The sequence below is a fragment of the Aulonocara stuartgranti genome, assembly GCF_965226115.1.
Source record: "Aulonocara stuartgranti genome assembly, chromosome: 9".
NCBI classification, from domain to species: domain Eukaryota; kingdom Metazoa; phylum Chordata; class Actinopteri; order Cichliformes; family Cichlidae; genus Aulonocara; species Aulonocara stuartgranti.
The window spans coordinates 27651619-27678743 of NC_138960.1; the positions used below are offsets into that span (position 1 = coordinate 27651619).

General features: G+C 40.7%; 1 protein-coding gene across 4 annotated transcripts in view; it reads left to right on the forward strand.

The window, feature by feature from the left end:
- The window catches only part of sema5a (sema domain, seven thrombospondin repeats (type 1 and type 1-like), transmembrane domain (TM) and short cytoplasmic domain, (semaphorin) 5A), a 178095-nt gene that overhangs the window by 26981 nt on the left and 123989 nt on the right, over positions 1-27125 (forward strand). Inside the window, exon 1 of one of the 4 annotated variants that reach the window (XM_082546502.1) lies at positions 21508-22108. The exons of the other annotated variants lie outside the window; for them this stretch is intronic. The gene's annotated coding sequence lies outside the window, so the exon portion shown is untranslated. Of the gene's footprint in view, positions 1-21507; positions 22109-27125 lie in introns of those variants that run through there. 4 annotated transcript variants of the gene reach the window in all.

The window sequence follows — 27125 nt, forward strand, 5'->3', positions numbered from 1 at the left end:
GCAAAAATGGAGGAAATGTGCACAGATGCAAAAAAAATCTTGCAAATTTTGCATAAAATTTTGCACAAAACGAAAAGCCCAAGTTTTCCTTAATGAGCACCAGCTGAGATGAGCTCAACAAAATAGATTTTCTGTTGCAGGTAAAACCCTCTGCAGTTGTTTTTGATTTAAGCCTCAGAACTCTTCAGACAGGCGCAGTGAGCGAGGGAACTCCTACGCAGCGGATAAATTTCCTCTGGACTTGCCCTGCCGCCACACTGTGTTGCGGTGCTCCGCTTGTCATTAAAAATAGACTTCTGCCCTTATGAAGCCAGGGGCCCCGTAGCATCCTGATCTATTTTGTGCTTCACGCTATTCCCCAAGGGCTTTCTGGGTAGAAAAGTACTCCCATCACTGCAACAGCAGAGGGCAAAAGGGCACCCTTTCTCGCAGGGCCAATGTCGTTTTATTGACTTTAGAAGAGCACACAAAAAAAGGAGTTGTATTGCACAATGTGAAGAGGAAGCTGTTGCTAGACACCATCAAGCAGCTGATACTCAGGAGGTAATTGTGCGAATAAAGCCCATTTCTTTCTTTTTAATGTCTCCGATTGTGTTACAAAAGCCTGAGATATGCATCTGGAGATCCACAAACCATTCTGGGTGTTTTAGAGAAAATTAGACATCTCTTCTTTCCTCAGCCCCATTACAATATCCACCCTCCTCACCCTGCACTGAAAACCATGATGTTACTGCTATACTCATCCCCAGAGGGAAGAAATCTTTTTCGCTTACCTTCGTCTGATACGGGGGAAGGTCAGGGAGCACAGTCATGATTCAGTAACTCACTGAGGGGTGCCAACAATCCTTCTTCCCACTTTAACTCGGAGTGTTTGTGTGTTAATTACATAACAGCAGAATTTGGAGCCGTTTTGTTTTCATTTATTGCTGAATTATAGTTGGCTTCCAGCAACTAGGAAAATAAGCTAATCTATATAAAACTGTCATTCCATTTTACAGGGACGCTGATCCTGATTTGTCTGGTCTTTTAAACCCAGTGTGCTTCTTAGCCTGTCTGCAGTTGTTGCTGCCTCTGCAGGCCACTTTGCTACCCACCTTTACCCCAGCCCTTCCTTTTTATGTTGACTCCATCAAAGCCATGTGTTGTGTCCGTGGTGGCTACTCTGTTCTGTATTCTTGTTTTTGCTCCTCTCAGCTTCAGGCTTTATATGTATGCACGTGGACGGGCAGAGAGGTCCCAGAATAGAGCCATACCTCTAAATATAATTAACTGTAGATAGGACACTAATCTCCTTTGAATGAAAGTATCTCTGGCTGAACTAAAGTTCAAGGAAATCCTCTGTTAAAAAGAACTTTTTAAAAAAGTTTACTAAATTTTTGATGATAATTGTGTTAATTAATGGTGATCACAGTAAAGTCAAAATATAATTAGAGTTTGCCATGATTCACTATGGTGGCTGTGGCAGATCACCTAATGTAATCTGTCACTGTCGTCAACGCAGTTGCACACCTGCGCTGACTCCTTATATATTTTGATTAACACTTTCTCCTTCCAAATATATGCTTCTTCTTAGCCTGGTTTTTAAAACATATGTGGACTACGTGCGATTTCTCAGCCTCTCTGGAATCCAGGGTTCATAATTTTTAGCTGAAGCAATTATACTAATTGGCAGATTATGCTTACGTTATTTCTTCTTTGATTCTCACTCTTTAGTGCTACATCTCCCCCCACCCCCCCACTGTCAGTGTAAATCGATGACATTCAGAGTTCTCGCTGAACTCCTGAGCTTCCCAGACGCCGCTAAAGCCAATTAGTTGTTGGCAAAATAATTAAAAACACCTTCAGCACGACATTCAAAAATGTCTCAAACACATCAATATTTAGCATGATTAACGGGAAGGAGGCAAAAGGATGTTAATTACAGTTTACAGCCACATGATTTACTGCTTTTGTTGTAAAGCATTGGCAGCAGAACGTACCTGGACAATTACGCAAACTCTTATCTCTGCCTCAGTGACTACACTATAATTTAGCCGCACGTCTGATTCGGCGTCTGATTCCTCCCAGTCTGTCACTCAAAACTACCCATTTCTTTTTTTCTTTCCATCGTGTACACGCGTCCTCTCCTTAAAAAGAAGACAAATGTTCAGCGGTTTTATTCTCCTGAAAACAGCTTTCGTGCCCACGCGAGAAAAGCTTAACATTTCTAGCCGTATACGCGGCGGTGTGGACGGTGCAGAAGGAACAAAGTAAAAGTGAGTGTAGCCTTGGTGAGTTTAGAGGTTAAGAAGTAACATTGTAGAAGTTAAGCACACCTGGAGGCCACATGTGGATTACCCCACCCGCCTCCACCAGCGTCCCCGGGTTGCAAAACTCCATCGTCATCATTACAGCTTAGGGTGGAGGGGATCATTAAGTCATTATTTATGTGCTTTCTGCTGTTTTATCACCTCCAGACACCGTCTCACAGTGCAGACACCCACACTCACAGTCCCAGGAGAATAACATAATTGTACGAGGCAGCCAGGGGGTCCCGTCTAATAGAAAAAGTGCAGACATTAACAGTCTGGGCCAGCTGTAGATACGATTCAGGCCCCCCCCCCCCACCCCCATTAGGCTCATTTACACCTAGTGTTGTTTGTGTTTATTCACATGCTGCTCCCAGAGTGAGTCTTCACCGAGTTTTTACAGGCAATTTCCCCTTTACAATAGTGGTAGTTTACTGGACGAGCCCAATTAAAAGCACGCTGCAAAACAGAGCGCTTTAAAGTCAGCAGCTTCTTCCCGTCCCCGCAACATGCTCGCAGCCTGTAAAAGCAGACAGGCTGTCGCAGGTATTTTTGTGCAGACTGGTTTATTTTAAGCTGCACGTCCTTTTTGTCAGGGGACAAATCTGAATCCATTCTCACCCTCTCTGTTGTCATTTCACAGCGTGATGGTTGATTGCAGTCATATGTTTGCAGTTTGCATTAAACAAAACGATAAAAAAAAAAGGATGGGTGAGACTCGAGGTGTAGAGGAGGTGGTGGGGAACAGGCTGTGAAACAGACCTGCTTTGTGCTGCACCTGGAGCCCTGGCTTGTATGAAAGGCCGCCTAGAATCAGCTCTCTGGACACCTCGGTCTCCAAATACCACTATTTCCCCTGGTTGTTCCTTTCCATTTTCTTTAAAAGAAGGGTCTCTTTTGCTTTCCCAGCTGCGCCCGACCGCCTCAACGTGAGTCTGTTCTGTTGTTTTTGTGTCCTGATTCAATTACCTCCGCGGGGCCGCTTTTCCTGACAAGTGCTGGACTGCAGAGATGCGAAAAACTCTTATTTTATGGCATGTGGTATGTTTGATTTATGGAGATCCCAGGAACTCCTCACAGCAAAGCCACACTTCACCTCCAGCCCTTCTTTCCTTGCTCTGAAGTGCTCCTAAACTCCTCTTTGTTTCCACCTGAACCTCGATGTTCTCTTAATCCCGTCCATTCTCCTCCTCGCTCACTGCTCCTTTTGTTCACACCTAACCTCTAACATCCCTCTTCTCTTTACTCCAACCTCCTCCATCCCTGCCCTCTCCCTCAATTTTATCTCACCCAACCACTACCCTTCATCCTCTCCTGCATCTCCTTCATCCTCTGTTCTTGTATGCATCTCATTATTACCGGCCTCTCTCCAGTAATCTACCTCAAGTGACCCTCAACGACTTTCTCGCCCCATCTCCCTCTCAACTCCTTCGCCTGTCGCTGTAGAAGAGTGGGTCAGTGTGAGGCTCATTTTCTTCTTGGAGTTTCAGCCTTTCAGTCAGTTGAGTAGCTCAGTGCCTCCGATGAAGACACACTTGCACTCACGCACATTTGCACACTTGAACAAAAATAACACGCACAGCAGATATCACTGATGCAGGCATCCACTTGCTGGAGAGTGATTTGCAGTAAAGTTAGGACCTAAATTCGTTCTGACTTCATCTATCGACTCCACGCGTTTGAGTGTAACCATGTGATAATTCCCTTTTGGGTTTCTGTGACGGTATTCTGTAGGACAATTCAGTTTACTGACACAAGACGGAAAATCAGAAGAGCTGCCAGTTCACATTTCACCACGAGAAAAGATTTATACTTTGAGTCGATAAAATCGCAGACATTACAGCAACAAAAAGTAAGCAGATCTGTTTGAAATACCGCTGCCGTTTTTGATAACATGCCACCCGCCTTGACACCCAGGAGCAAATTCATTTTACAGGATTCAACAACTCATCTCTCTGAAGCAGTCTCTTTGTAAACAAATGCTCTTGAAATATCACAAATTACATTTTGAAGTCTCCTTTGTTTAGCAAAACAGAAATAATGTGGTCAGGTGATCACGTGATCGCATCTTTACCAGCCTACACTGAGAAGAGCGCCGTGGGTGACTGCAGATTGCAGAGGCTTGCTGGGGAACCAGACGAAAGACCATACTGAAGCGCCGTTGAACCTGCTAATTTAGCTGCTGTCTGTGTGTGACAGTTATTTGTGAAACAGGAGGCTGCCAGAGTGTATCGTGCTCACAAATTGCTTTTGTGAAACATGCCTCTTGGTCTCAAGTGAGCCGATTGGTGGCTCTAATAGCCAGTTTGGGTGCTTATTTCAGCAAATTACTGTCCCAAGTGATCGTCTCGCAGATCATAGAAAAAATAAATTCCTCTTTAAGGCGCTTAATATCATTGTCCCCCTTGTCATTAGTCCAATCCGTTTAAACTGATAAATCCAATTTCACACACAGACGTTTGTTTAAACTGTCACGAGGTTGATATTGAGCTCCCTTTCCTGATTTCTTTAAGTTATGATTTGCTTAGCGTGTTGCTGATTACCGGTGGAGACGCTTCGCCCCAAATCACATAAGTATAAAAGAAACACACGCACACCTGAGAGGCGAGAGTGTGGATTTTCTTCCATATTGCCAAGAGAGGCAGATTTCTTCACAGCTTCATAATTATCAGCACATAAAGCTGTTTTATTGTATGACTTACAAAAGACTGGGGCAGCAAAAAGAGATTATTGTTGCTGTCGAGTCTTCTGCTGGTTATTTCTTGATTGAAGAGATCCAGCATATTTCTTAGTCTAACCATCAGTCCCAAGCCCAAACATATTCTGATTCCACTGATATAAAATAGAACAAAAACAGAAAATCCTCACACTTCCAACAGCTAATCTACAAAACAAATTAAATCACAATCAAATTCTTTTATCTGTAACACATACACACTCTCATACTTGAGGGTTTGAGTCAATAGGATTTTTTGCACAGAGGAACATCCATGTAAATACTAACTAAGGCCTAAAAAATATGGCCAATAAATTAAAAAATATGACCACTGTGACAGGCAGCACGGTGCTGCAGTAGGTAGCTGCATCTCCCAGTACTCTGTCTTCTTCCTACAGTCCAAAGTCATGTATATTAGGTTAATATTTGATTCTAATTGGCCATAGGTGTGAATGTAGCATATTTTCCAGACCATTTCTCCTGCATTTGATAAGCGGTTAAAGAAGTGTTGAGCTTTGAAGCTTTGTTTGGCGTTTTGGCCGTCACAATCTTAGTTTTAGCTAATGCTAACTACCTCAGTGTTTAAAGTGCATCCACAGATGCATTAGAAATGAAATGTTGATGTATAAATAGAGTAATACCAGAATATTATTAACCAACACAGAAGGCCTTTTAGCACAATTAACTGCGCAACAAGCCATAAACATAGTTCAGAGGTCCAGTTCAGTGTTTTAAATTAGCTGAGGTAGTTAGTATCATACAGCTAGCAGCTAAAGCAGCCTGTGTCACGTGTTATGGACATTATAAAAGATGGACAGTCCAGAGCTTTGATGCCATAAAATGAAGCCAGTGCAGAAGTCTGATCAGATCTATCAACATTAACCATCTAACAGTTTGTAATTCTTTCGGTTCTTTAAGATAGAGTTTTAAATGATTCTTTAGATATACTTGATATTTATGTGTGAATGTAATGGACATATGGGATTTTTTTTTTTTACTGTCTATGTGGTTTAGAAATAATTGGTCTAATTGCATTAAATTGCCATCCGCATTTGCATTAGTATAATTTGTCTATTGATGAGGTACAATACAGATGGTGATAGCTTCAGATGCCGTAGAAATCTGTGGAAAAACAGCTCTCTGTCTTGACGTCTGTTTACCTCCATTATGGACGCGCCAAAGGGGCCCAGGCCCACCTGGTAAAGGCACTTTACCTAAAATACCCATATCACTGATACGCAATTGCAGTGTGAGCTCAGTTTAATTATCCGGTTCATAGTAGTTTAGTGCTTTTGCAGCAATTGTGGTAAACAGCATGACTGAGGAGGACACTGAGGATGCAGGTCAGACAGTGGGAAGTACCCTTGATGTCTCTTTGAAACTAATTCATCAGCTTGTGCAGCTAGTTTTAAAGCATGATTCGACTAAAAGATTGCAAAACCAATGGAAATGTGTTGAGTGTATTGTGCACTCACAATCAGCTGCAGTGTGTGAGTTCATTGATCCACTTCTGCACTTAGAGAAAATGTTTGTGTCCTGTTTGTCTCTGTAACTTAAGATTTAGATTTCCTACCTGTAGCTACATTTCTCTCTTGGCTTTTTGGAATAGCAAAGTGAGCTCAATGGCCCCCATCAAAGCTGGTTGCCTGTCCACTTCTTATGGTCTGCTGCCTCTGTAAATGCTTTCCTCTTGAGCTGATGGGCTCAGTCGCTCATTTCGTCCTTAATTTAGTCCATTTTGTACATCTTGGTCATACTGTGATTGAGTAATGATGATTATCTGGGGTACGCTGATGGCTAATGATTCATGATTGGTAAGCTATTAACAAATGAACATTTAACAGTCACCTCTATTCCTCTAATCATATCAGGATTCAAAACATCTAAATGGCGATGGTGAAAGTCCTCACCTTGAGTCGGTGGCTTCACAGTAGCTCCATTCATCTTATACCACCAGGGTCCCCAAGCAGCTTTCACTTAATGATGCTAAGCCCCTAATAATGCTAACTTAGTAAAAATTAAAGATCTGAGTTGTGAAAAACAAACAAAAAGCTAGCAGCAGCTTTTTTTTTTTTAGTATACTGTAAACAAGTGTGTGTTGACTGTAAAGCTGGTCGTGTTATCACAGGGGTCTTTTGGGATTAACTTGTTTTTGGAGCCAGCCTTAAGTGGCCATTTGGGAAACTGCTGTTTTTGCTTCATTTTTCAGTCAAGGTGGTTGCTGTTTGATGCTAACGAGCTAAAATTAGACCACGAGCTGATGCTAGCGCTGTCTGTTGTAGGGTTTTTTGGTCTCTCTCTCTAATGACTCCTTAAACTTAAACTGGTAAAGTGAACTCATACTCACACCCTCAAAAAGCACACAAGTAAGCATAAACTGATAAGTGGGTCATGTGCACACTGACAAAGAAGCGCTTCGGCAGTAATAAATACTTTTAGCCCAGGTAAACAGCTGTGCAGACACACACGTACACATTTTGCTTTTTTACAAACAGGCTTTAAGCTGGTGAAGAGACCATACACACACACACACACACACACACACACACACACACACACACACACACACACACACACACACACACACATTTACAGAGAGAAACATCTGTTTTTGGCCTATAATCAAGCTCATATGGACCCCAGGGCCAATGTGACAACAGCAGGCGAGACCACACATTAGATACTCCCACTAGTTGTATGACTGACTGCTGGGGATTTAGAGCAGTCAGGGGGTATCAACCAAGAGTACAACCTGTAATTGTTCTTACAATAACACAGGAAGGTCTTTTCCAAATTAATACATGCCATAATTTCAGGGAAATTTAGGCCAGCTGACCAAAATCTCAGGAGCTTAATGTCTTATGTGGTTCTTAGGTGCTGTAATGCGTGTTTGTGTGTGTGTGCTCATGCTGCATGAATATGCATTGCGAGGGCAAGCTAACTTTTGCAGCAGCAATATGAGGCAAAACCTAAACATAGAAAGTGAATTAATATATTAGAGTTAAAAGCAATGATATTCAGCTTTGATGTTGAGCCATCAAAGGCGTCATGAAACTGCACAGTTCAGAGGGGCAGTGTTGCGCTGTACTGTATATTTAGCTGTGAGCTTAAATTAGATGTGTCACCACTATAGACACATGCCATGCGGGCTCATGCGTCTCTTCATCTGTCAGGGAAGTTGATGTAGCTGTTGCAGCTGATTAGATGATATTGTTTTTGCTCCCAGGTGGCAGTTTTTGGAGGACTGTGTTTGTATTAAACGCGAGGGGTGGTTGGGAAAGAGGGTAAAAAGACGGACAAAGATTGCATGTGTGTGTCCCTTTGTGTATTAATTTGAGCGTGTGTTTGTGTGTGTGTGTTGGCTCGTCCTTGTGCGCGCCTTCAATTCAGCCGAGCGAGAGCGCACTGAGTCCCTTCCTCATACCTGCCTAATCAAGTTGTAGAGGAGCCTGCAGCAATAACGGCTCAGAGTTAATACTGGCTGGCCCAAATACAGACTACAGCTTCTTACTCGTATCCTGAAACCCTTTGGAGTTTCCCCCCCACAAAACTCATTAAACGCCGACCACAAGCCTTAAGTTTACACTTGCACACACTCGTGCACACCTGCTGACACATGCATTCTTATAATGATTATAGCCCATCCATCCACTTCCTAGCAAAACAGAGGGTGGGTTTTTTGATAATTATGTCTTTGCAGGTTTAAAAAAAAGCTTAAAGATATACCGCTTTTATGATATGTGGCAATTTCCAGCTTTACAAGTGTGTTTTATGTGCTATTTGTTCTGACAGATGTAGCATTCTCACTTTTTTGGGTTAGAACACGAGCAGACAGACAGGATGTGTATCCTCACTCTTTGTAGCCTCGAATCCCTGATGCTATCTGAGATTTCTTTTACAGGAAAGTGATGACACACTATCAAAGTGATTGCTATTTGTTACGTTGCTCATTTGGGTCAATTAGAAGAAACTTATTATGTGTTGTCAGTGTTTTGGGGGCACAGTGACACCGTACCCCAAGGACTTGCAATTAGTCTGACTATGAATTCCTCAAATAGTCACTAGTGTTCGTCATAGTCGTCAAAGTGTTGTTGCTACAAGGTAGTTCAAGGCAGCCGTGCCACGAGCTGAACATAGAATAGCTGAAGAGTGAATGCTTGCTTTCTAAACCCAACACTATGATAGCACAGTGATATTTCTTTGAATGTTTTATTTTAAAAAAACAACACTACAATTTTTTTAATTATGTAACACCCGGATCTTTGCAGTAGTTAAACAGTAGCACAGATTTAATATTTGCTTTCAAAGAAGAATTTGCAGTTTAATTAAAGCAAACAAGGAGGAAGGACACCTCCTGTGTCAAAATTTATGTTCAAATTAATAGTAATGTGTTTTATGTTGTGCCTCTCTCTGTGAATGAAAATAACTTTAAATAACGAGAACTAAACTCTGCATGTCTGCTGGTTTTGGAGTACCCACTCAGTATGACTGCTTTACAAATGTTACATTTGCATAATGCACCTATGTGAAACTCCCTTGGACCATGAAAGATTGAATAAGATATGCAGTTATGATGACCTTTGTCTGAATTTTTATTTGACCCGAGAGCACAGACGCCACCTTCAACTTGTCTGTGTGATGAAAAAAACAGATGCACGAGTGTTGTGAAAACCTTTAGAGGAGATTGAGGGAAGATGATCCAACCCCAGACTGACCCAACTTCAAGGAGCGCTCTGCATGCCTGAGCTGGACAGAGCTCATGGTCAGGTGTGCTTTGCATATCTGAATGGGATCAAAATCAATAGCTACAAGAGGCTACTCTGGGTATGAAGTGAGGTCTTCTTACCTTTTTTATATTTGGGGAGTTTCTGCAGGACCTTCCTGTGCAGATACATGTGAGTATGTGAATGCTCCAGCTTGGCTTTTAGTAATACATTTTCTGTGAAAGAATATCAAACCCCTTCCACTGCATCACTTTTAGGAGCTGACATGCTCTCTTTATCCACTGAATTCAGACCAGAGGAAACCAACTATAGTCATAAAAACAGCCTTCTGCACACTGTCTCAGGCAAAGTGCACATTTCAGCCTAATTACAAGCTACTGCAGCTCTTTGTCTAACTCAAAATAGCCTTGAATTTTTCTTCTTTCTTTTTTTTATTAAAACCAGAACTGACCTCCCAGCTGAATGCTGCACAGCTTCCCTGAAGTGTTTTTCATATTTTTTCTAAACCATCTCAAAGTCTGACTGCAAATGGCAATGTCAGCAGTTCTTTCACCTTGAAATACTGTAAAGCACATTAGTGAAGCGATGATTGAATGTGGCTCTGTGATGCTCATTCCAAAATGGTCAGAATCAAAGGTGGAACTGACCAGGCAGGTTCAGGTTCCTCCCTGTTTTCAGAGTCACGTCTTTGTTTGCAGTTCTTTGATTGTCCCTGTGTGGCCAGATATAATCTTTACCTGCTCTACTTTCATTGCACCCACCTGTCCAGTCTTTGTAGCGTAATTTAGCAGTACACTGGTGGAGTGGATTAGCTGTGCAGTTCACGCTTTCTGTCTGAGGTTTCATGCTTTTAAAGGAGGGCAGAGTGTCATTGATCAGAGAGAGAGAGACAGTGAGGAAACATTATGGTGAGACCTGATTAGTAAGAGCGGAGCATGACGTGCCGAGGGATCAGCATCAGTAATGACACCCGAAGAAAATCTGCTTGAGCCTCAGTTTCCCAGTTTCCCTCTGAAGTTTGAAGTTTCCCCTCCTGTCCTTGTCTCCAAAGCGTGGCAGCTTCTCAAATGCACCACCTCCCCACCTCAGTGCTATTATATGAAAGTCTATGAAACAGCCTGCAAAGGCAAATTTCACTTTGGGAGTTTTAACGATGTTAGTAGTTCCTGTTTGGTTTGGTTAACATGAGGCAGGGCTTACTTGGCAGGGTAAAACTCTCATTTAACCTGCATTTCTTCACTGGCACTTTGTCAACTTGTGCTCCAATTCAGTACTTCTCATGACCTTCCAATTGGCATTTACAGAGGAAATCTACCTGCACAAAAGGCTTTGTCACAGTGGTTAATGAGCACATGGTGAAGGACAACCTGGTCATTAAGCCTTTGGACCTAAGCATGTAGATAATGACGTCTATTGATGTGAGGTGAAATAATGATGTGGCGTGGTTTAAGCTCTTTTACCTTACAGTAATCCAGTGAGTGTCTCTGTTAGAGGGGAAATGTGGGTTGTTAAAGCCGTCAGCAATGAGTACTTTATAAATAGCGCTGGAGCGCTGAATATTCATGCCGCACATGGAGGATGGTGTTAAGGTTAATAAGATATTTTTAAAAAACTAGTTGATGAACTGAGATTTTAATATGCAAATAGGGCTCATCTGTCTTAGTGTGCATGAATTTTCTTTTACAATAATAATCAATATGAATGTTTTTCGCTTACAGAGGAAATGATGGAAGTTTTTCTTTCTTTTTTTAGCATTGCATAAATGAGAAAATGCTGTCAAAAAAATCCACTCTGTTTAGGAATAAAATATTCCTTGCTCCCAATGTTGTGAAAAAATCTCTTTTTTTATTGGAAACGTGTATTTATGGATACATTTTTAATCAAATACATGTATTAAATCTCTGCAGACTTTTCTAAAGGAAAGCTCAGAAAATGCATAATAAAAGTAATTAAATGAAACTCTTGCACACTATCACTACTGGAATATTTAATAAATACAATGTTTAAGTTAATTTGCTTAATGCCTCAATCAACCCAACATCCACTATATGAATTTAATGTTACTGATGGTGCTGTGATATTTAGATAAATTAATGTTTTTACTTAAAAGCTAATGTTGCCAGATTGATGAGCCTCCTGTTTGCTTCCTTCTGGGGTACACAAATAAAAGTGTCCATTAGTAAGCTAATCTCAGTAGCTTGCATGTTATATGATTGTGTAAATGGTAAATGGACTGGCACTCATATAGCGCTTTCCTACTCTAACTGGGCATTCATCCAAACACACACTCATTCATACTGGTTGTTTTTTCTTATACCTATAAACCTTGTGTAACATTTGCGAACGCAATGCATCAGGAGCTTATTATTTTGTCTGAGGATATTTAAACATATGGATGGGAGGAGCTGAAGATCAAACACCTGATTCTGATTGGCAGACAACCTGGTCTCCCTCCTGATCCATAACTAGCCTTGCAATATGTGTGTGAGTTTGTGGAGATGCTGCACACGATGAAGGCAGATTTCATAAAAACGATAAACTTATAGATGTCACCAGGAAGATTAAACATGCAAATGAGGTCAAATAATATTAAACCTTATGTAATGTATTTTTGATCATTTATTTCTACTAGTCTCAGAAGTCAGTGCATTAAAAAATCATATAAAATCAGATCATAATGATGGCAAATCCAGTGGCTGAAGATTTTTTTCAAAATGGAACAAAAATGATCTGAAACAGACATTTTATTATTTCAGTAATCAATATTAGCCTATTGATTATTGATTTTGATGGCAGCAATGCAGCAAAATATTTAGATGGGGTCAACAAAGGGCTGTAAAATAAAAAGAAACAGATTTATAACTAATTAGGTTAATTAGCAGCAGGTGAGTAACATGAGTATAAAAAGAACATCTTATAGAGGCAGCTTCTAGGAAGTAATCTGCAAAAAACTCAAGTTGTAGAACCATTTTAAAATAATATCCCTCAACATTAAATTGTGAAGACTTTGAATATCCCATCATCTACAGTCTATAATATTATCAACAGATTCAGAGAATCTGCAAAAATGTCTCAGTGCGCAAGAAATAAGTCTGAAAATCACTATTAGATGGCTGAGATTTTCAGGCTCTCAGATGAATGAATCTGTGATGGAAATCACTGCACAGGCTCAGGAACACCTCCACAAATAACTATCAACCATCCACAATTGTAGGTTTAAACTTTGTTAACCAAAGAAGGAGCCATAAGTGAACACGATCCAGAAACACCACCATCTTTTCTGGGACAAGCTTATTTAAAAAGAAGAGAGAAGTGAAGAGAAGTGGAAAACAGTTCTGTGGTCAGATTAATTAAAATTTGACTTCTTTTTTTTAATGGGTGCAAAGACCAAGAAGACCCAGGTCTGCTGAGCAGCTAGGATCCTATATCAGACAAGAATGGGACAACATTCCTCAGTTCCTATAATTTGGCATCAAACTTATTAAGAACTGAGGTTGTATTTTTGTGTCTCGATATTGTATGTTATATTGTACAAAATTTTGTTGTTTGATTGACTTTTTAAAGAAAAATCATTTTGCTGGATATCAGAAGCATGCTACTATTAAAACACAATGCACTTGGATCATTCACACAATGATGGACAGCTCAGCATATATTAATGTCACTTGCCCTTTGCTTTCGCAGTTTTTTTCCCCTCTGAGAGGGTGTTGCGAGATGTTGTGCTTGTTTCAAAACAGCCTGGCCTCTCTCGTGGGGAAAATACGCTGGATCACACAGACGGAAATGCAATTACCGCCTCCCTGCAGAATCCTAATCACTGAGCCCTGATGTTAAAAGTTAGCCTCTTTAATGTGGTGCATTTCAAAGACGTAGCACAAATCATTTGATTTACTCACTCGCGTCCTCACAAGATGTAAATAAGCTTATTAACCAACCATTTTCATATCTTCATCCAATGACCTCAAGAAGCATTACCGACATTAATGCAACGGAGGCTCGAAAAACTTACTAGTGAAATTAATATATTTCAAATTTTTTCAAAATTCTATTTTTTTGTGTCGGTGTAGCAGCTGGTTGTCTGTGTTTTCAGGTTCAGCTTTAACTGAATATAAACCGAGCTCCAAGCTAGCAAACTTAAATAAATTTTTAACACATTTGTTTTTAAAAGTGCAGTTGTGATATTAGTGCCTGTGATATAAATAACTGCAGAATCAAAACATTTGCTACACCTCCTAATTGTACCGCGGACTAAAATAAGTCTTCTTCTGGACGCCAAGTGGGAATCAAATGCCCAATTAAAGTCTTTACCCGTAGGCCCTGCTCCTGTAGAAGTGAACAGAAAAGAGAAGGAGAAGAATTACTGAAGTAGCACATTCCATCCTTATATAAGTTTTTGCCTTTACATGGCCTCAATAGATCCAGAAATACAAGATGCCTGGGGCTAAGGTGTGCAGCTTGCCTCTGAAAGTGGCAGGAAGTCTTGGGCGTCTCTATTTTGAGGAGGCTAACTGTCAAAGTGGACTGGTCCGTTCAGCTCGCAGTGAAACGCAATCCTTCAAAATTCCTCAGTACCACGGCGAGGAAATAAAGAGCGAGACAAGAGAGTTAGGCCTACATCTGTTTGCTCTGTCTAGCGGAGACACAATCACATCAGATGTCTGCAGGCTCCGTCTCCAACTCTGCTCATCTCTTGTTCCAGTTTACCCTTGGGAGATAAGTTCGGGGAGATGCAGGCTCGGGCAGGCGCGTACGCACAAAGACCACTTCTGCGGCGTCCCTTCTGTGTTGAAACAGCTGCTGTTAACCAAACCCATCTCTGCTTTTCATTAACGCTCTAACTTTCTGCCATTGTGCCTATCTCTGATGTTAACGCGACAAATTACAAAGGCCTGACACTGAACAGACACGCACAGGCTTACACGAATGCACACATACGGGTAATTAATTGGTTCCAGTGGAGCCGGGAACTAATTTACTATCCCTCCTGCCACATTTCTTCAGATACAGAGAGACTACTCATCTCAAGGCAGCTTTCTTATTACTCCCTCCCCATCTGTAGGTCCCTTATGTGTGCTGAAGTATATCTGTTCATGTTTTTCTTTTTCATACCTATGTTGTTGTTTTTCAGGCATATAATTACTGAGCTGTAGGATTTGGCTGCTTGTTAGGCTTGTTTTCTTCGATGTGTTGATTGTGAGAAACATGTGGAAAGATTGATTACCGCACACTTCTGCCTGCTTTTTTGCCCTCTTTTGACCATTTGGGATTTTTGTTAGGAACCAGCCAACTTAAAATAATTTTTTTTTAAAAATTAAATAAAAAGCTATATTGAGATGGGCTGAAAAAGTATCGAACATCAGCTTGGTTAGAGCTACCCCACTTGCAGTCTGGTGTCTTTCCAGTAGCCAAAATAAACATCAGTCTTATTAATAAATCATCACCGATTTGTGTTTTCTGGTGAAATTGGGTTACCAGTCTTTTATTAAATCTGACTAATTTAGCAAACGTTCAACCAAACGCAAACCAAAAGTTAAAAAAAAGTAATCTTACTCTAATACACAAAAGCTCTGTTTGTTCGCCTGCAAACTACTCCTACATAATCACGAGTTGAACAACCAAAATGGGAACACAGGTACATTTTAGGCCTCTGAATGTTCTTGTCTATATCAGATATTATGTCTTCATGTTACCTAGCAACCACCTACCAAAGGCTACATAGTTACACCTTATGAAAGAACCATATCAGTTTAATTTCATCAGAATGTCTAGGTTAATAAATAGACTGTATGTGTGTGCATGTAGGCAATGGGATATAGTCCATGTATAGGTAAGCTGTAAGGGATGTAAATATATAACTATAATGAAAATCAAGAGATCCTCTTTGACTATATGGGTTATATTTAACTGAACAAAATCTTGCTTACCACTCATATCACTGCACACTTAGCAGGGTTGGACAGTAGATGTAGACTGTTTGCAGAAAGGTTGAGATGAGCCCCCTTATTCATAGTATTTTCATTTATTTAATAAGTTATCGATATTGGATGTGGCTGTATTGATACAAAATCGCCACACAACATATCGCGATACTGTGCTGTATCGATTTTCCCCCCCCACCTTTATTTGGCAGTGTCTGGCTGTCGAGTGTAGTAGTGAAAAGTCTGAAGCTCCAGCAGCACTTGTAGTGTAAAGAACGATTTTATTTCTTGGCCAACGTGTTTCGGCCAGTCATCAGTATATCTGTCCACCAATCCATACAACTGTGTGGTTGCATCAGCAAGGATGGGCTGGACATATGGTCATGCAATGTATTATCAGTGTATATTGTCAGCATTTTGTCTTATTTTATATGCCTAACAATATATGTATTTATACAGTGTACTTAAAACAATAAGATTTCAAGCCACGTGAATTAGTCCAGCTTAAAAAAAACACTGTTTTCCCAGCTTGTTATTATAATCTTGTCAGGTTCAAGTTATTGACATGTGTAGGCAAACAAAATGGCACATGATGTACGACCATAGCAGAAATTATGAAATCCTCTTTGACTAAATGATGTTACAAAATCTGCCATACCAATTGTCACTGAGGACAGTGTCTGGTTGATGAGTGTAGTAGTAGTCAAATAACAGTTGACATGACCCCTCAATAACTGATGTTTGTGTGTCCACCTCAACAAAACTCCTGATTGATTATTCTAATGGATCTGTTACCATTTTACGATTTAATTTGAATACATCATGTGGTGTTAAAAGGTTTTTGGTCACGTCACATGTTTTTGTGATAGAATAGAAAGGAAAAAAATTGCAAGTGAAAAAATGACTTTATTGATATAGCTATTTAAATACAAAAAAAAATTACATATGACAGTATATGTTGCAGACGAAGTGTTTTCTAGCACAGATGTATTTTTGAATTAAACCCATGTATAACAAGCTCATTTACACACAAGCTGATCGGATTAACCATTAATGCATATTCTGTTGGCATAATATGCATCAGGACGAGACAACAAACAGATGTTGAGGCTTACTTTACTCAAAATCCACTTAATGGGAACAGCTTGGCACGAGCATGCAAGGAATTAAGTTGATGATTTTTGAGGAGTCACTTTAAGCTATGTATGGCGTTATGTAGGTAAATAAAGATTGGGATCCAAAAACTGTCTTCTAAAAATCTCATCTGTCATGTTGCCAAGTTTAGACTATAAAAGTAAATGATACTTTATCTTGTTTTATGCTTCACATGTAAAGCCGCACTAACAGATTTTCTGGCACGTGAGGAAAAGTGGAAACAGCCTGTAAACACCCTTTGATTTGGCAGGCAAGTGTTTACACATCCAGCAGCAAATGCACTAATGTTAGCATTCATTTGGTGTCATGTTTGTGGCCACCAGGATAAAATCCAAAATGAAGAGTTAAAAGAAGCTGTAAAAGTCTGTTTAGCATGGGTCAGCAGTAAGAATTAAGGACAATCCTCTGCATATAATTAGCTGCTATATACCAACAGGACTTTAAATAGAAACAAAATAGCACCACGATTAAGTATTAACTTTATGATTAAATACCCTTGCTTGCTTTCCACCTCTGCTGCAGAAGCTCAAACGGCACAAACAGCTGAGAGCTCTGCACAATCACAGCAAGCTCAGCCGAAGAGACTCGACCTCCCCTGTGGTGGAATCTATCTGTAAGGGATTTCATCCATCATTCCCCAGTCGTACTCTGTCAACGCTAAAGCTGATGATTGATTGCAAGATTAGTAATTGGATGATTCGAAACTGCAGAAGAACAGACAGAAAAGAAAAAAAATCTCCACTCACTGATTTCATTTCTCAGCTGAATGAGAGGAGTTTACCCTTGGATGGCTGTAATTTTCTTTTCATTTGTAGCGTGGTTAACATCAAGCTAGCATTTCAATGCTCTTTTGGACGTATAGGTCGATGAGCCAGCTGGTCTTGTAGTTAGTGGTTTCCCTGTGATACTGGCAGAGCAGTGGGCGTCCTCGCTCTGTGTCTTCGCCTCAGAGGTTCAGCAGGCAGGTGTGTTTGTATGAATGGCAAGTCAGTTTTCGACTTTGTGTTCGTGCACAGCCTTAGACAGTGATAGTGTAATTTTGCACCGAGTGAGACAGCCGGCTGCCCGTTAGCCAACCATGTAATTAAAGCTTTAAAAATGTCACCATTCCTCAGTGGTGGGCTTTATGCCCCTTATCGCTGCGGTCCCAGGTGAACGTGCATGTGTCGGTATGAGTTTAGTGTTTGTATTTCCTGCACTGCTGCCAAGTTATTTGTCTGCAAGTCTTTGAGTGTTGTGGCTATTCCCACGCCACGGCCTTGGATCACTCATCAGATGGCACGGCTCTGGTAGCGCGAAGTGGCTCTTTTTAATACACCTCACGGAGAACAAAGGCTTTTGAAGTGTAAGGAATCTTTTGATGCCAGTTCATTACCTAAGCGGTTAAATTTTGGGGAAATGACAGAAAAATCTTCAAACATCCACAAAAAGGATTATTTTGATCATATTCAAGTTATGCGGGAAAGAAAAACAGAAATCAATCAAGCGTTTTGGGGATTGATGTTGATCTTAAGTATAAGCTGTGGTCGAAGACATTGATGAATTTAGGATTACAGAAGGGCCCAAAAATTTTTAATAACATGGGTGGCAGCAGAAAAAAACACTCCCTTCTCCTTATCAGAGAAGTGACTGCATTACGCTGCTGAGGCGCATATGGAAATATCAGCTCTCAGTGTGATGTTGTTTTTGGACAGCAGTGACAAACTGTGGGTTTCGTCTCTGAGATTTAAGCCACTCCAGTGCTGTAAGGTTGTTTTGACAACTTGGTCCCTGTGAACAGCGCCTTCTTGACACTGAGAGCAGCTCAGACACTAGCCTCGGGGTCTGGGCTGCATGTCAGAGTCAATCAGTGCCTCGGCCGGCCACATTTCTTTTTTTCCTCTCTTTGTTTCGTTTGTTTTTAGAAGGTGACACTGTTACATCCCTCAGCAACAGCCTGGCTATAAAGGTTAGGATAGGTGTGCTGTTTGTGTGATGATGGAAATTGGCACAGAAGGGCTGAGTGTGTGGTTTATAGATCCTGATAGCTGATAATCCTTTTTCCCTGTGTCTGTGCTGCATGTAAATCTCTCAGGGCCTTTTTCACTAAGAAAACATTAAAGAAGCAGTTCAACACTTGAAGGCAAATATGCTGATTCACTTCCTTCAAGACAGGCATAAATCAAAGTGACAAACTGCTATTTTATGGACTTTATTGGAATCTCTTCAGATCTGAGTCAATATTTTTTTTCTGTAGAGCAGTAATGTTTTGTTGCTGCAGAATTAGATACACAGATATAAGGCAAAAAAGAGAGTTTGTACAATTCTAATGAACTTAAAAGTCAGTATTTGGTATGAAGTCAGTATTTGTTCTTTGGTGTGACCACCTTGGTTCTTCAGCACTGTGTTAGGCAAGCTTTATGTAAAAGGTCTTCAGGAACGGTTCTCAAAGCTCTTCTTTGGATGCTGGCTGCCTTTCTCTGTCAAGACACACTGCTTCAGTAGTCCAGGCTCTGGGGAGGCCAATCCATGACTGATCCTGTAACTGCAGTGTGTTTGGGATCATTTGTATGCTGAAAAATGAAGCTGTTGCCAATCAAACACATTCCAGATGCTGTTATCTTTTCTTTGTATATAATTCCATTAATTTTGACAAGATTCTGAGCGCAAGTGGCTGAAATGCAGCCCAGCTGTGGACACTCCATAGGACCTGTTGTCGCTGATTTTCAGCACAGTTCTTGTGTAATTTGGCATACCTCTGCCTTTTCTTCAGTTTCCCTTCCATAAGAATGGCTTCTTGACAGCCGCCCTTTCACTGGGACCATTTCTGAAGAGGCTTCAGTGAACAGTAGATGGATCAGCTGAGCGTCCTCTGTCAGGTCTTTCCACCTGTCCTCTTTCTTTAACTTAACCTACCAGGAGATTTAAAGTTCACCAAATAAAATTGTCTCTCATTTGTTCTTCTGCACAAAAACTCGTGCGCACAGGTGACAACGTGTGGTTTCAATGCATAAATTCTTTAAATTATTATTGGTGCTGGTAGATTGGTGTTGTTATCTTTGGACACAACTTGACTTTCATGTTAAGCTGAGTCTGCCAGCTTCTTATCTCTTTTAACAGACTCTGTATATGAATATTTAGAATATTTAGGGTAAGTGACAAGATTTTTGGTGTGGCTTTCTGATTTCTGCTTATAGTTTGCTTGTAGTTCAGGGTCTTTTGATTGGGCATTTTTTTGTGGCCTACTGGTAAACCACTGATTTGAAGAGCAATGGAGGACTGTATTTGCCAAAAATCAAACATAACATCTGTTCATCTGTATTTTTAACACAAATCTGACCTGCGATGTGAAGCACCAACGCACAGCCTTCCCAACAATCACAGTATGACTTTTTTTTAGCACATGGTTGTTTATAAACATTAACAGAACATCTTCTCCAGACTTTTTAAGTAATTAAATAAATAACCAATACTTTCAAGCAATTTACAGTTGTGTTCATCTAAATTCATTTGCAGCATGGTGAACTGCATCAGACTCAGTGGAGGACTTAAAAGGATGAGGTTGTTGATTGACGAGAAACAATATTTGATTTTATTCTAATATATAGATAGTGGTAAATACTTCTTAAGCACAAATGTTCTCTTTAAAAGAAGTCTATCAATGATGTCTAGGCAACGTTGAAGATGTAACTCAACCAAACATCACAATGACTAGAGGCTGGGAAACACCACCAGCTGAAATGTTTGATATGTTGTCATTCACTCCAGTCAGCAAACTATAATAGGCTTCCAGATTTGGCAGTTTCTTATTTAGCCTAAATAAAAACCAAACAACTTCTCAGTGTGTTACTTCTCAGCTGAGAAGAAAAAAAAACCCACTGAGATGATAAACTCTGTAATTATGAAGTCGGAGTGTAGGTCACGAGCTCTGGCTCTGCCTCGCTTTGACCTAAACTTGAAAGGAAACAGTTCAGGTCTGTACTCTGACCTCGTGTAATGGTTTTGAGTCACAGGTTATATTACAGTACCTCCAGTAATCATAAAAGGAGAAAACAGCAACACAAGCTCCTGCTGGGAATTGCTTTCTGTTGGCATGCGAGAGGATATTTCTCTCTCTTCAGACGTGATGTCACTTTCCTGCCACATTTTGCAGGCTGTTTAAGTCGTGCCTCTCCTGTAGTTGCGTTGATGCACACATGCAGACCGCACTCAGACACGTGGTAAAGCATCAGCGCAAGTGCTAGAGAGAAAGCAGGCCGAGTAAAAATAACAGCAGAATTTGGGAAGCTCTGGGGAGTTAGGGTGGGACTGTCGTGAAATTGCTGGGTGTGTTTTTGAGCAAGAGTGTGGAAGGAGTTAGTGTGTGTGTGTTTCTCTGTGGCTCAGTGAGTGTGTGCAAATATGTGCAATGTACGATTTTAGTGGACCAAAGCTATGGTTGTGGCCGGGCGAGTCATCAAGGCTGGTCCAAAAAAAAGCCTTTCTACTCCGTGCAGTACACAGCCCTCTGTATGTTTGAAATTCATTGTGTTTTCCAGCCTGTGGGAAAAGAAGTAAGCATGCAGTACAGGTTGAGCTACTCAGGAGCAATTATCTTAGATCTTAGATTACCTTAGATTGACCCTAAAATAGCAAAAAAGCAACAAAAAAACAAGTTTCAGCGAAAGGTTCGTGAAATGAACTTTAAGCTCTCAAACCGAGGAGGCTGCCTGCAATGTCTCACTGTACCACCAGAGAAGCTCGCGTCTGTTTCTCGTCCCCAGCGCCTGTGTTTCATCAACCATCTCGCCTCCCTCCATATGCTGAGAGCGGAAAACACACAGAAAGTCATGCACTTGTGTTTTCCGAATCTTACTCGGCAGTCCCAAACCCAACAACAGATTGGAATCATCATTCCAGCGAAGGAAAAATAAATTCATTATTTGCTCGATTTACTGTTTGTTCCAATTTCGACCTGTTTGTCGAACAGAATGGAATTTTATCCTCGCAGTCAGATTATGTGCAGGTGAAGATAAAAGACCGGAGCGAGGAATATGCACTGACAAAGAAAGACAGGACGCACCCTGCTGCTGTCGGTCCAAAGTTAAGAAAAGTCTTCTTGGTTTTCACTTGGAGACAAAGCTGTATTTTTTAAATGTCCAAAACAATGTGAAGGAAAACTAATTAGAAAAGATTGAACTTCTAAGGGAAAGTTTTAATCTAAATGAAGAAGCTTGAATCTTACGTATCCACGTTCATGGTGTTAGGGTTTTGTTAGCTTTGGTTCTTTTTGTGTTGTGAGATGACTCTGCCTGTGTCGTCTTCTGCGTTTTCTGTGTCTCAGTTATGGTAAGTCCTGTTTTATTTTAGTAATTGCCATCCTCTTCTTTGTCTTTATCCCTTTTATAGCCTTTATGAGCGCTTTCCAATGAGTTTTCCCAGTGTTCTAGCAGTCAGTTAGTTCCCTGTGTTTTTATAGTCCACGTCCTCACTCACTCTGTTGTAGAGGTCTGCATTCCCGCGGCTGTCCCGCGGGAGCCGCGGGACCCGACCAGATTTCTTGCGGCGCGGGAATAAATTTCCAAATAAAATGCGGTAGCGGTCGGTAACTCTGGTGTAATTTGAACGGGAGCGCGCGGTCTGAAAATATAGCGTGCCCGACATTTTTTCGGAACAGCATATCTGTGATTTCCTCATTCTAATTGAGCACTGGTACAGCCAGTGCTCACGCCTGTTACACGCACTGAGCGCATGGATCAGTGCTTTTTGCACGTGCATTTTACTTGCACAGTCTGTGACTCTGTGCGCGCATCACCTGCATCAGAGCGCGCTTTACCAACATGGCAGAGCAAACTGAAGATGCAATTTCCTTGAAGGACGTTCAGCTGGGATTAGACAACGGTCAGTTTACTTTAAGGAAACCCACATCAGGCAAGTCTGATGTATGGGAGTCATTTTCATGCGTCAGACGCAAATGGAAAAAAATTACCCTTTGTACAATGCGATAAATGCCTCAAAGTTTTACCCTTTTGCAGTCACAAGACTGGAACCTCAGGTTTAAGGCGGCACTCATGTCCCATCACAAAGGGGCAAACAAAACTGGCATTTACTAAATCTTTGCTGGTGCCAGAGAAGTTTAAAAAAGAAACCAGAGACAAATGTGTTCAGTTTGTTTGCCAAGACATTCGACCGTATGATACCATCTCTGGAAAAGGCTTCACACAGCTGGCCCAACATTTGGTCGACACAGCAGCAAGAATAGGAAAATTCGATGTCTGTGAGATACTACCACACCCCACAACGGTGTCAAGAAATGTTGAAATGAGGGCTCAGAGTCTACGTAAACATGTTGTGGAGGAAATCACTGCAACAATATCGAAGTTTGGATGCGCTGTTACAGCAGACATATGGACAGAAACATATCGAAAAACGTCCTTTTTGTCTGCAACCATCCATTACGTTAATGAGCAATCTGAGCTACATTCAAGAGTGCTTTTTGCTGCCCCTTTTGACCCAAGCACCTCAAAGACAGGTGAAAACATTCGAAGGCACCTGCTGCAGAATCTCAGAGTGTTTGGCATTGATGCGACAGACATGGGCAAAAAGATTATTTTTGTCACAGATCGTGGAGCCAACATGATCAGTGCCTTACGAGAATACACGAGGCTAAACTGCACAGCGCACATACTAAACGTGACTCTCTCCAGTGCGTTTGGTCCTGCCATAATCGAAAAGTCTCCAGAGATCGCTAGCCTTCTGACTGATGTTAAAAAGTTGGTTACATATTTCAAACACTCAGGACAGCAGGGCAAGCTTAAAAAGTCACTGAAACAATCCATAGAGACACGATGGAACTCTAACTTTGACATGTTAAATTCTGTCTTGGAACAGTACGAAGACATTGCATCTGTGCTGACTGAGAGCAATAATTATGACAAGATCGGACGCATTAGCATCAGTACTCTTAAGTCACTAGTATCATTCCTAAAACCCTTCAAAGAGGCAACTGACGACTTGGAAACTGATAACACAGCTCCCAGTGCCTCACTTGTTCTTCCGTGGTCTGTGCGATTAATTGAGCACTGTACATCAGCCACAAAAGACCCTCTGCTCTCTGAAATTGCAACCGTCTGTGTAACACGGCTGAAAGAATTACTGTCAGCAGACAGCACTTCATCCCATTCTGTTCACATGCTTTATAAAATAGCAACCTTTCTGACACCAAATCTGCGAGGTCTGAGAATGTTAGATGAAAGAGGGCGACAGAATGTGATACAGGGAGTCAAGGAGATGATCGAAGATTTAAAGTTTGATCATGCACATGATGAGGATGTTGAACCAACACCTGCCAAAAGGCCTACTGTTCTTCATAAATTTTCAGATTGGGAGGAAGAGGAAGAATCATGTGGATCAAAATCACTAGATGTTCAGATTCAGGAGTACAGGACCATGAAACTTGAATTATCAAGTCAACAAAACATTTTGCAGTGGTGGAATTCCAACAGTTCCCAGTTCCCTGCCCTGAGCAACCTTGCAAGATTTGTCCTCTGCATCCCGGCAACGAGTGCACCTTCCGAGAGAGCATTCAGCCTTTGTGGTCGGATTTTGGAGGAGAGACGTTCAGTACTGAAACCCTCATCAGTCAGTGACATTCTTTTCCTGCATGGAAATTTAAAATAATTTGGATTTTTTAAGTAAGTTTCGTTCATTTGATTAATAGTTTATAATTTTGAGATGTCGTTTATTGTTGTATTTATATATGCATATTTTCTTTTGTAGGAGAGACCTTGAATTCGACATTGGGACATTTTTTCGTTAAACTGATAGTTTAAACAACCATTTAATTTCGCAGTGGCCAACTATTTTGTTCTTTTGTTTACAATTTTAAGTGACTTTTTTTTTTTTTTCGCGACACTTTCCCTACTGTGTTGACAGAAAAATGTTACGTTTGTATTTTACATAAAAATAACAAGTAGGCCACAATGCTGTATTCGTTTTTATTTATTTTATTTTTGCAACACGTTTTCCATGTTAAAAGATAAATGTTGCATGTTGACAGATAAATGCATCTTGTTTAAGAAAAATAAATACAATCATTGCACAACCTGCAGTTTTATCTGTTATCTCTATTTTTTGGTGGTACCCCATTTAAATGTGAGATTTTGGAAACCAGATCTAAATTTAGCGGGAACGGTCGGGTCGGGTAGAAAATTATTCTAAGCGGGCAGCGGGTGAACAAAGACTGAATATACAGCGGGAGCGGTCGGGTGCGGTACAAAACCTTGCGGGAGCGGGACTAAAAAAACATTCCCGCGCAGACCTCTACTCTGTTGTCAGTCTGACAGCAAGATTGACAACAGGAGTCAGGAGGACGCTCCTTTTGTTCTCTCTTTTTTGTCTGAGCTGATGTACTGAGCTCTTCCTGGAGTTTTTGTAGCATGTAGTTTTGTAGTTTGCACTTTGTTCAGCATTCCTGCCTCCAGTGTCCTGCATTGGGTCCTCAGTGTTCATGTAGACCCATGTTCAACATAGCTTTCTTTGCATGAGGTGTCTTGGCAGATCCTAAAACTCACTGTAAGGTAACTGGGTATCACAATGATGGTTAGCACCATTCTTTGTTAACTGAGGCTTTCTTCATTAGATTCTATGATAAGGTCATTAAAACCCTGTCCAAGTCGTAGAGAGATCAAAAATATAAGTTTGCTACAAATAAGGCAAGAAGAGAATGCAGACTGATTATGATTGAGCCTGTAAATTTCATAAAGATAATGCATACATTTTATTTGATTGTTTTACTCATTCTAGCATAGCAGCCACACATAAGAAATCGCAAAGTTTAATCTTCATACTTTTAACTCTTTACCACCTGAAAGTCTAGTAGAAGTATGACTTCAAGTGCTTTTCTGAACTGACCGGTTTCTGTTGTATTTCAGGCCTGCTTATAGAACAAAAATAACACGGTAGTCTCTAATCTAATCTACTTTGTTAGTCTCTAATGGAGTCTATTCTAATGGTTGTAAAACCACATCTTTATTTATATCTACTGAGGTGTCAAAACTCGGCATTAAGGAGTCATCTAAGTGGGGTGAAGAGTTAAACGTGAATCACATTCAGGTCTGACATTTCCATGATGAAGTGTACATAGAAATCTATTATACTTTGGCTACATAAGAATGTAATGAATAGCACAAAAAGTACATTTATGTGTTTTCTCCATCACCTACTGAATCCATTCATTTTAAATTCTTTGGAAGTGAAAACATCCAGTTTGCACAGCTTTAACTTTACTTCATAGCTTTGTGTGATGGTACTTCTACCATAAGACTGACCCATACAGAGCCAGTTCCCTTCGCTGACAATCAGTATCACACTCACAGTGATTTTAGGCTGAAAATCAGAACATAACGTGCTCCAGACCGAGCCATGTGCTTAGCAGGTTTCTATAGTGGTCTAACCAGGATAAAAGAGAGCCACCATTGTGACTCTAAAAACTTTGCCTTTAAGCTGTCTAATCCCTTGCTAACTAACTAATCTTCAAAGTACACCCCTTAAGGAGAAATATAATTTGTTTTTGTCCAAAACTCAAATGTCTGGCAGCCTTTGTAGTCACGTAGCTTTTACACCAGTTCATAAAATTATAAATACGAGTGCAGGAATCTGCGGTAAAAGCTATGCTGTTTACAGTTTTTTCTGATTGCTTAAGCACATTTTTTGTAACCATTGGCTAATTTTGCAAAACTCTTCACACAAATAAGAAAACCTGTCACCCAATCATCAAAACATTGTAGTTCTCTTGCAAAAGCGAACACAGCTAGATTAACTCTTCACACCTTCGTAAAAATGGTGTTTCCGTATCAAACAGTACACACAAGCCATCATCTACTAAGCACACAATGCGCCAACTGCACACTGATGGTATGAATACAAAACACATCTGGCTTTTGCTTTCTCTGTGCACAAGGTAGGCTATGTCAGTTTGAGCTCATACTTCTGTCATAGATCCATAAGCATAGAGGGATCCAAACTTCAAGTACTGGTGTACTTGAAACACATCAAAACAAACACAAGTGTTTATTTCCAAGTATAGGATTATTTGCAATCGCCATAATGACTATATGGGTTACTTGGTCTGCAGTGAACATGCTTCCTCTGCCCCCAGCATCTGGTCATCTAGCAATTCTGTAAAGTAACAATTTCAGTATTTTTACATCAATGGTATTGGTGTGTTTCCTATTGGCATATGGCAGTGCTACAAATCTTTGTGCGAAGTGACTGTACTAACCGATTCTCATTTCAAGATGTCCTTATGGTACTTGCTACAGTGTAGCGGCTCAGTTTAGGCTGGACCCGTTGGCCAGCTACCCTC